The 7,501-nt window shown below is 52.5% G+C and overlaps 1 pseudogene; it reads left to right on the top strand.

Moving 5' to 3' along the window:
* Nucleotides 1–1,941: 1,941 nt before the first annotated feature.
* On the top strand, nucleotides 1,942–2,103 carry LOC111727951 (annotated as a pseudogene).
* Nucleotides 2,104–7,501: the final 5,398 nt, after the last annotated feature.

Raw genomic sequence — 7,501 nt, 5'->3', positions numbered from 1 at the left:
GAAAGAGGTGGGGGAGGAGAAGAGGGGGTGTGGATGGGTGGAGGGAGGGTAATTGGTGGGACCACACGTATGGTGCAAGTTACAAGGGTACATGTTAAATCTACTAAGTGTAGACTATAAATGTCTTAACACAATAAGTAAGAAAATGCAGTGAAGGCTATGTTAACCAGTTTGATGAAAATATTTCAAATTGTATGTAAGACCAGCACATTGTACCCCATAATTGCATTAAGGTACACAGCTATAACTTTATTTAAAAAAAACCCTCCCCACAAAGTAAATTCCAGGCCAAGATGATTTCACTGTTAAGTTTTGTCAAAATTAAAGAAAAAATGACACAAATCTTAAAACCCTTTAGAAAAAGAAGGAGGAGGAAGGCACACATTTAAACTTACTTTATGAGACCAGAATGACCCTCTTACCAAACCTGGAAAGATACCGCAAATACAGTTTCCTTTATGAACAAAGATGTAAACATCCTGAAAAATATTTTGAAAACTGAATCTAGGAATATATAAAAATAATCATGTATCAGGAGCCAGTGAGGTTTATCTCAGGAATGCAAGGTTAGTTTAACATTCAAAACCAAATTAATGCAATTCAGCACAGCCAGAGAGGGGAAGATATATGCTCACGTTAATAGGTACAGAGACACATTGGACCACACTCAACACTCATTTATGACAAAAACTCTTACGAGCTAGCAGTGGGATGAAACTTTCTCATAAATATAGAAAACATTTTGTTCACTTCACACTTAATATGAAAATATTGAGTACTATTATCAACACTATCTCTAGTATCAGGAATAGCACGACGACGTCTGACTTATCACTGCTATTAAATATTGCACTGCAGATCCTGCCCATAACCTAGGACAGTCAAAGACACAAAGTCATAAAGATTAGAAAGAGGGAAGCGAATGTGTTTTTATTCACAGACATCATGGTTATTTACACGGAAACTCTAAAACATCAACAATAACAACAAAACCTAATCTAGAGAGAGGTGAGTATAGGGAGTTCACAGGACACAAAGTCAACATGAGTAGTCAATCGTACATCTATAAAGTAGCAGTGATCACTTAGAAAAATAAGTTTCAAAACTCTTTAAAATAGTTTCAAAAATTTGAGTTTCAGGAATAAATGTAAATTGCAAAACTCTTTAAAATAGTTTTGAAGTACATTAAGACATCTCTACTGTAAACTTGAAGGCATTGCTGAAACAAATTGTAGGAGATATAAACAGTGCAGAGATCCACCCTGTCCTGGATCGGAAGACTCCGTACTATTAAAAATGTTCATTATCTCTAAATTAATCCATCACTATCTCAATCAAAATCTCTAGTCATTTTATAGAAGTTGACTCTAAATTCTGACATTTGTGTGAAAATGCAAAGACTCTCAAACACTCAAACAATCTTGAAAAATGATGAAGGGGAGGCATGCCGCCTCATTTCTGGACGAACTGGGTGGTGTGGTGGTCAGGAGATGGTGGAGCTGCCTAAGGGCAGGCCCTGGGGTCAGTGGATCAGAGCAGAAAGTCCTCACACGGAGCAACACATGTGTGGCTGGTTCATTTCCATAGCACACAATTTGCCATCTTGGTGTTTTGTGCATTCACGTGCCGTGAAGTTGCTGTGGTTAGCCAACATTTTTACTAGGGTACTGAGCAAGCTCACTTCGGAAAGATAAATTTCTCAGTAAATGATGCTGAGACAAGTGGATGAATGGTGAGGGAAAGAGAGGATGTCAGCTCCTCCCTCCCACACACCACCTAGACACTCCTCATGACCAAGGGACGAGATCTACAACTACATAGCTGGCAGCAGGAAGTAGAGGCCGCCATTTTCTCAGGACACATAAAAGGAAAAACTGATTTGACTTCATGAAAATTGCAAACTTCTCCTCACACAAACACACTGTTAAGACAATAACGTGCAGCTTTGCACAGTGGCAGTATCGTAGCCAATGAGGTTTATTGGAGGTGCGATTATTGCTAATTGAAAGAAAATAATGTGCGATTCACAGGGCAGGAGGAAGGGGCTGCATCTCCATCCAATACAGAACTTCCATCCCAAATGTACAGAGAACTGTCACTAATGAATAACAAAAACAGACATTAGACGTCATTAGTCACAAGGATGGGCAATGAGAAGCCAGAGCGGCTGAGATTGACCAGTAACACTGATATTGGCGAGACCAAGGAATGACTGGAACTCTCAGACTCTGTCAGTGGGATTGTAAAATCGTAGGACCCTTCAGAACACTGTTTGATTATCTCTTAAGTTAAACATGCACCTGCCCTAAGACCCAGCAATCTCATTTCTTAATACTTACTCCGGAGGGATGGAAATATATGTCCCAATCAGAACTCAAATATCCTTCAACAGGAAACTGGCTGAACAGCTGATGGTGTGTTCACATGACGGAATCACTGGGCAATAAAGGGGACACCCCACAGCGTGAGGAAGCACAGAAGCTTGGGGTGAAGGCGGCAGACACGGAGCAACGTTGTCTGTGTGACCTGTTTATGTCCCGTCCCTGAGGCGATGGTGATGGAAATCAGACCAGGGTTACTGCAGGGGTGGGGACTGCCGGGGTGCAGCGGGAGCATCTTTCTGGAGCCCTGGCCGTGCTGTCTCTGCTGTGCGTGTGGCCCCGGGGTGTGCAGTCCCCTGCACTGGTCACGCAGCACAGCGAGTGTACTTGATCCTGCCCTGTGTGCAGTTTACTTGCAAACCAGCCTGAGGCCACCTGCCTATGCAGTGTCTTGTAATCAGATCTGGTCACTCCGGGATATTTGGGAATGCCAACATACTCCAGGGCATTGGGTTAGCTGCTGCTGAGAACCCCTGTGGAGGATGGATTTGCTGGGTCTGTGTAACTTGCCCCAAGGAAACTGGTGACTGGAGCCGAAGCTGCATCTTCTGAGAAGTTCAGAGGGCCCCTCACCCCACCTCTGCCTGCCATTGGGAATGGCACACAGACTGCCTGGCCATCTTCCTGTTCAGGGAAGGCTTGACTGGGCACCTGACAGGCAGGGGCCCTGCTGCCTAGTGCCCCAATTTACCAGGCAAAAGTTGCAGACCACCAGAGGTCACACTTTGACCAAAGGAGGACCAGAGGAGGGGGCTAGGCAGCCTCTGGGGGGAATACATTTGTAGCCTGCCAGTCCTTGCTGCCTGCGCATGGCCAGGTCCCTCCAGCAGTGGTGTCTGCGTCTCCCGGTATGGGCCTCATTAGGGGCACTAGCCTCCAGGGCCAGCCTGATGACCCTCTAGGCAGGGAAGCAGCAGCTGGGGCCTGAAGATCCAGTCTCTAGGACCACACAAGGGGTCAGCTGGGGTTGTGGCGTGACCTTCCCAGCCCTGGCCATCCTGGCAGGGCACACGGCTCCTGTTGGCCATGCAGGAAAGGGACCATGGTATGGGCACCAGCTGGGCCAGCTCCTGCTGGGGTTTTGGGGGGTTCCAGCAGGACTCATAAGCAGCAATGGTAGGATGGGGTGCTTCTGCTCCCACTCCTGGCCACCCTGCCTTTCTGCAGCCCCCTTCTGAGTCTAGCCCGTCCTTAGAGCTCTCCTTTCTGTGCCAGAATTATCAGGAAATACATGCTCAGGCCTCGGGGAGGAGGTAGCGTGTAAGTGTTTGGTGGGACCCGGATTCCAGGCCACAGAGCTGGGGCGGCACTGATGGAAGCCTGGACAGCAGTGGGTGATGCTGGGTGACCCTGCCCAGGCTGTGAAAACCTCCCAGGGAACAGTCGATCCCACTTAGGAGGTTGCTGGCAGGCTGGGACTTTCTGGGAGAGATTGACTCAGGCCTGAGGCCGTGGTCTTGTTTGGGGCTCGGCTGGCCAGGGCACAGAGGCACTCCGAGTGTGTCTGTCCTTCAGCAGCAGAGATAAGCCGCACAGCTGCTTCTGTGGTGTTGTCAGGGAGCAAAAATAGACCATGACTCTGTTTCCCAGAAGGGCCCTGCTGTGGGCCTGGGCCAGCAGCCACCTGCCCTCCATGTTCTCATGGAGGGAGCAAAAGGAGGCGGGGAGCGGGTGACCCTCCAGACACACCCCTCTGTCCTCCCTGGAGGGATCCGGGCCGTGAGGGCGATGGGGGCCCTGTTCCCAGCCTTGGAGACGGGGCTCGGGGGCCCTGGCCAGACCCAGAGCAGGGCAGTCAGCACCGCGGGTGTGGGGCTCTGGGAGGGAGGGTGAAAGTAACACACCCAGCTCCCTCCCAGGCTCTCCTGCTGCTTGCTGAAGCCAGGGGGTTCTGGAAGTTTCCCCTGGGCAGCAGCCACAGCCTGGGGGCCCCAGGCTGCACCTAGGCCAGGGAGGCTGGCTGGTGGAGGCCCCAGCTCCAGCACCCAGAGCACCCAGCTGGGCTCACTCTCCCTCTCCACATCTCCTAATAGGACGGGTTCCTGTGTCCCAGAGCTGTGAGCCCAGCTGAGGAAGAGAGGCCACACCTGGGTGGGGAGTGAGTGGGTAGTGGCTGGTGGGGATCTGGGGTCATGCCAATCAGTGACCCTGAAGGGATAGGGGCCCCAGGTGGAGGCTGAGTTGAGGCTCAGTCACCCTGACAGCTGGGCTTTGGGGTGGCCTGCAGGGGTCAATTGAGGGGCAGTATCACCTGCAGGCTGGGCCTCTCCCATGGCATCAGGGCTGGTCACCCTACCCTATGCTCACCCCTGGCTCCAACCCCTGGAACAGGCCTGTGTGGAGATGGTTGGTGTGGCTCAGGGTCCCCAAGGAGGCCAGGGGGCCCAGAGTGCTGCTCCTTCACCCTGTACCTCACAGGGAAAGGGGGCTTTGTGAACTTGGGGGTTTGAATATCAAAGCCCCCACCTTGGGCTGGGGATCCTCACAGCCCCCCCCCCGCCCTGTGCCCCTCAGGGAAAGGGGGCTTTGTGAACTTGGGGGTTTGAATATCAAAGCCCCCACCTTGGGCTGGGGATCCTCACAGCCCCCCCCCGCCCTGTGCCCCTCCCCCATCTCCATTCCCCCTACCCTGTACCCCTCTTCCCTCTCCACTACCCCCGCCCTGCACCCCGGTGTGTTTATGCCCCACTTCCCTCCTATAGCACATTTTGGAGGGGGATGTAAAGAAAATTTTGATCTTTTAAAATAGATTTCACAGGGGAGGTGGAGGGAGGGAAGGAAGGGATGAATTTGTCGTGTCTCTGCTCCTAAAATAGGCCAGCGTAAGGCTGGTGTGTACAGCCACCGGCCACGGTGCCCTCCCCTGGCCCCAGAGCCCAGGACAGTGGCCCCACTGAGCCCACACACTAATTCTGGGCTTTTTGGCTCTCAAACCGGAGGGCTGCAGGGCCCAGGAGCTGGGTGAGAAGCCCATGATGAAGCCAGGGCACTTACACCGCCCACCTTGCCCCCTAGCTTGTGTGGACAAGTATGTGATAACGTGTGGGTGACAGGAAATGGGGTGGGCTGCCAATGCTCGCCCTGGTGTGGCTGAGGCTGGAGAGGCTCAGGGAGGGGCCTGGTCAGTGTCTTGGGATCCCGGTGCTGGTCAGCCCCACTGTGGTTGGTGGCTGGCTGGTGCGAGCCACGCTGTCCCTTGCACACACAGCTCTCAGTACGTGCAGCCCCTGGCTTACTGCTGCACCTCCTGAGTCCCTCTGACTGCAGTCAGGCTGGAAGCTCAGGCAGGAGCCTCCTCCGGGAGAAGCCCCTTTCAGCAGCTGGTTCTCTTCCAGAGGACACCTTTCACGGTCTCTGAGCCTGACCTGCTGCCTGAAGCCCCAGGACCTCCCCTGTGGGCACCAAGGGGCCCAGTGCAGCCTGCCTGGGTGCCAGGGCCTGACAGAGGGGGCTTCTGGCCCCTTCCCTTATCTACTCTGCCCACACTCCAAGTGCAACCTCTGTGGAAAAGCCATTCAGTTGTTAGGAATCCTTCCTACACAAGAGAGATGTTTTCTACAAAACTTAAAACATGAAGATTAATTGCTTTATGAAGTTGGAAAATGTAAGGGGAATGGACTTCAGACATGGCTGGGTCCAGGAGGTTAGACCATGTGTCAGATCTCTGTCTCTCTCTGCTGCTTTGCCTTGTGTGGCTCTATCCTCAGGTGGACACCGATGGCCCTGAGAATCTCCAGGTACACAGCAAATCACTGTTTTCAATAAATGTCTAAACCTTCCCTAGCACTCAGACTGGCCTGCCTGGGACGTGTGTCCACTGCCACATCTGGAGCCCTGCAGGGTTATTTCCAGAGGAAACACGGAGACTCATTACCCATGAAAGGGAAGGACTGTCAGAGGCTGACCGCACGTGCCCCCAACATGTGGCTGTGCAGGGGTGGCCAGCAAGTGCCCCCATGGCTGACAACCCTCCTTGGTGGCAGCCCGCCTTGGTGATAGTTCTCTGTGGAGGGGTTGGGGCTTCTCTCACCAAACTTTCTTCCTTTAGAATGAAACTGGTGTGGCTGCCAGGACCTGCCTCTCCAAAAGCCCCGCAAAGCTTCAAAGGGGCCTGTGTGCCCTAGCTTTGATCTCAGAAGGGAACTTGCTCAGAAACATGAGCAAAAGGAATGTGTGCCATGCCAGGTATGCATGGCCGGGCCGGGCAGAAATCAAGGCCCTTTCATCACCGGCTGTGGGAGTCCCCATCTGAAGAGACTTAAACGTCCTTGAAAGCACTTTTCTTTTTTATTATATTTGAAATTCAGCAACAAAAACGGCTCCCATCTTGCTTATCTGGAGGCTGTGAGACGAGAAAGTGGAGCACAGTCATGGAAACAGGCTGAGGCTTGGTGACATCCTCTCAGGACAGTGCCGCGCCCTCAGGGTCCCAGCCTGGCTCAGCAAAGCCACCGCGTGTCATTGGGCACATACCCCCTTCCTGGCCCCAGTCTGAGCTTTCCTAAGGGCAGCCACGTTGATGGCCTCACATAGCACCAGGCTGCCCTGGGACGGTCCCTGCGGTCCTTCAGGCCTGGTGGTTTGTGGTTCTAGGGTCCAGGCATAAGGTGATCTGCTGAAACTCTGGGATCAGATGACACACACCTCATAGTCACTTCAGACAGTCAGCCTTCCAAATTCCAGATTCCAGTCTGGCAGCAGAGAAAAGCATGTTTTTTAACTTGGGTATAAAGCAAGTGTGAGCCTGATAGCAGGGCTGAGGCCTCAGAGGAGTGAACTACGCCTGGCAGCACTGGCCCTTGGAGGCACTGTCCCCAAGGCCAGTGGGCTAGGAAGGGGCAGCAAAAACTGACAGCTCCTTTAAGGAGTTTGGGAATGAGAAGCACGGGAGGGTGACAGTGGCCAGCAGGACACAGGGCTAAGGGACACCTCTGAGAAAGGAGGCAGCCAGACCACAGTGGGGACGCAGGGGTGAGGCAATGATTGGAGGTTTGAGGCTGTGACTCCCCTCTTACTTAGAGTTGACATTATGGCTAAGGAAGGGGTGTGGGGTCTGAACCCTGGAGAGACCCTGGCTCTGCGGTCAGGAGATGTCTGTAGCTATGTCCCAGGACTTGGAG

Source organism: Otolemur garnettii, unplaced genomic scaffold, assembly GCF_000181295.1.
Source record: "Otolemur garnettii isolate 467f Iridium unplaced genomic scaffold, OtoGar3 scaffold00133, whole genome shotgun sequence".
In the NCBI taxonomy this organism is placed as follows: Eukaryota; Metazoa; Chordata; class Mammalia; order Primates; family Galagidae; genus Otolemur; species Otolemur garnettii.
Note: the sequence above shows the minus strand (reverse complement) of the source record. Positions and strands in the feature narration are given on the sequence as shown.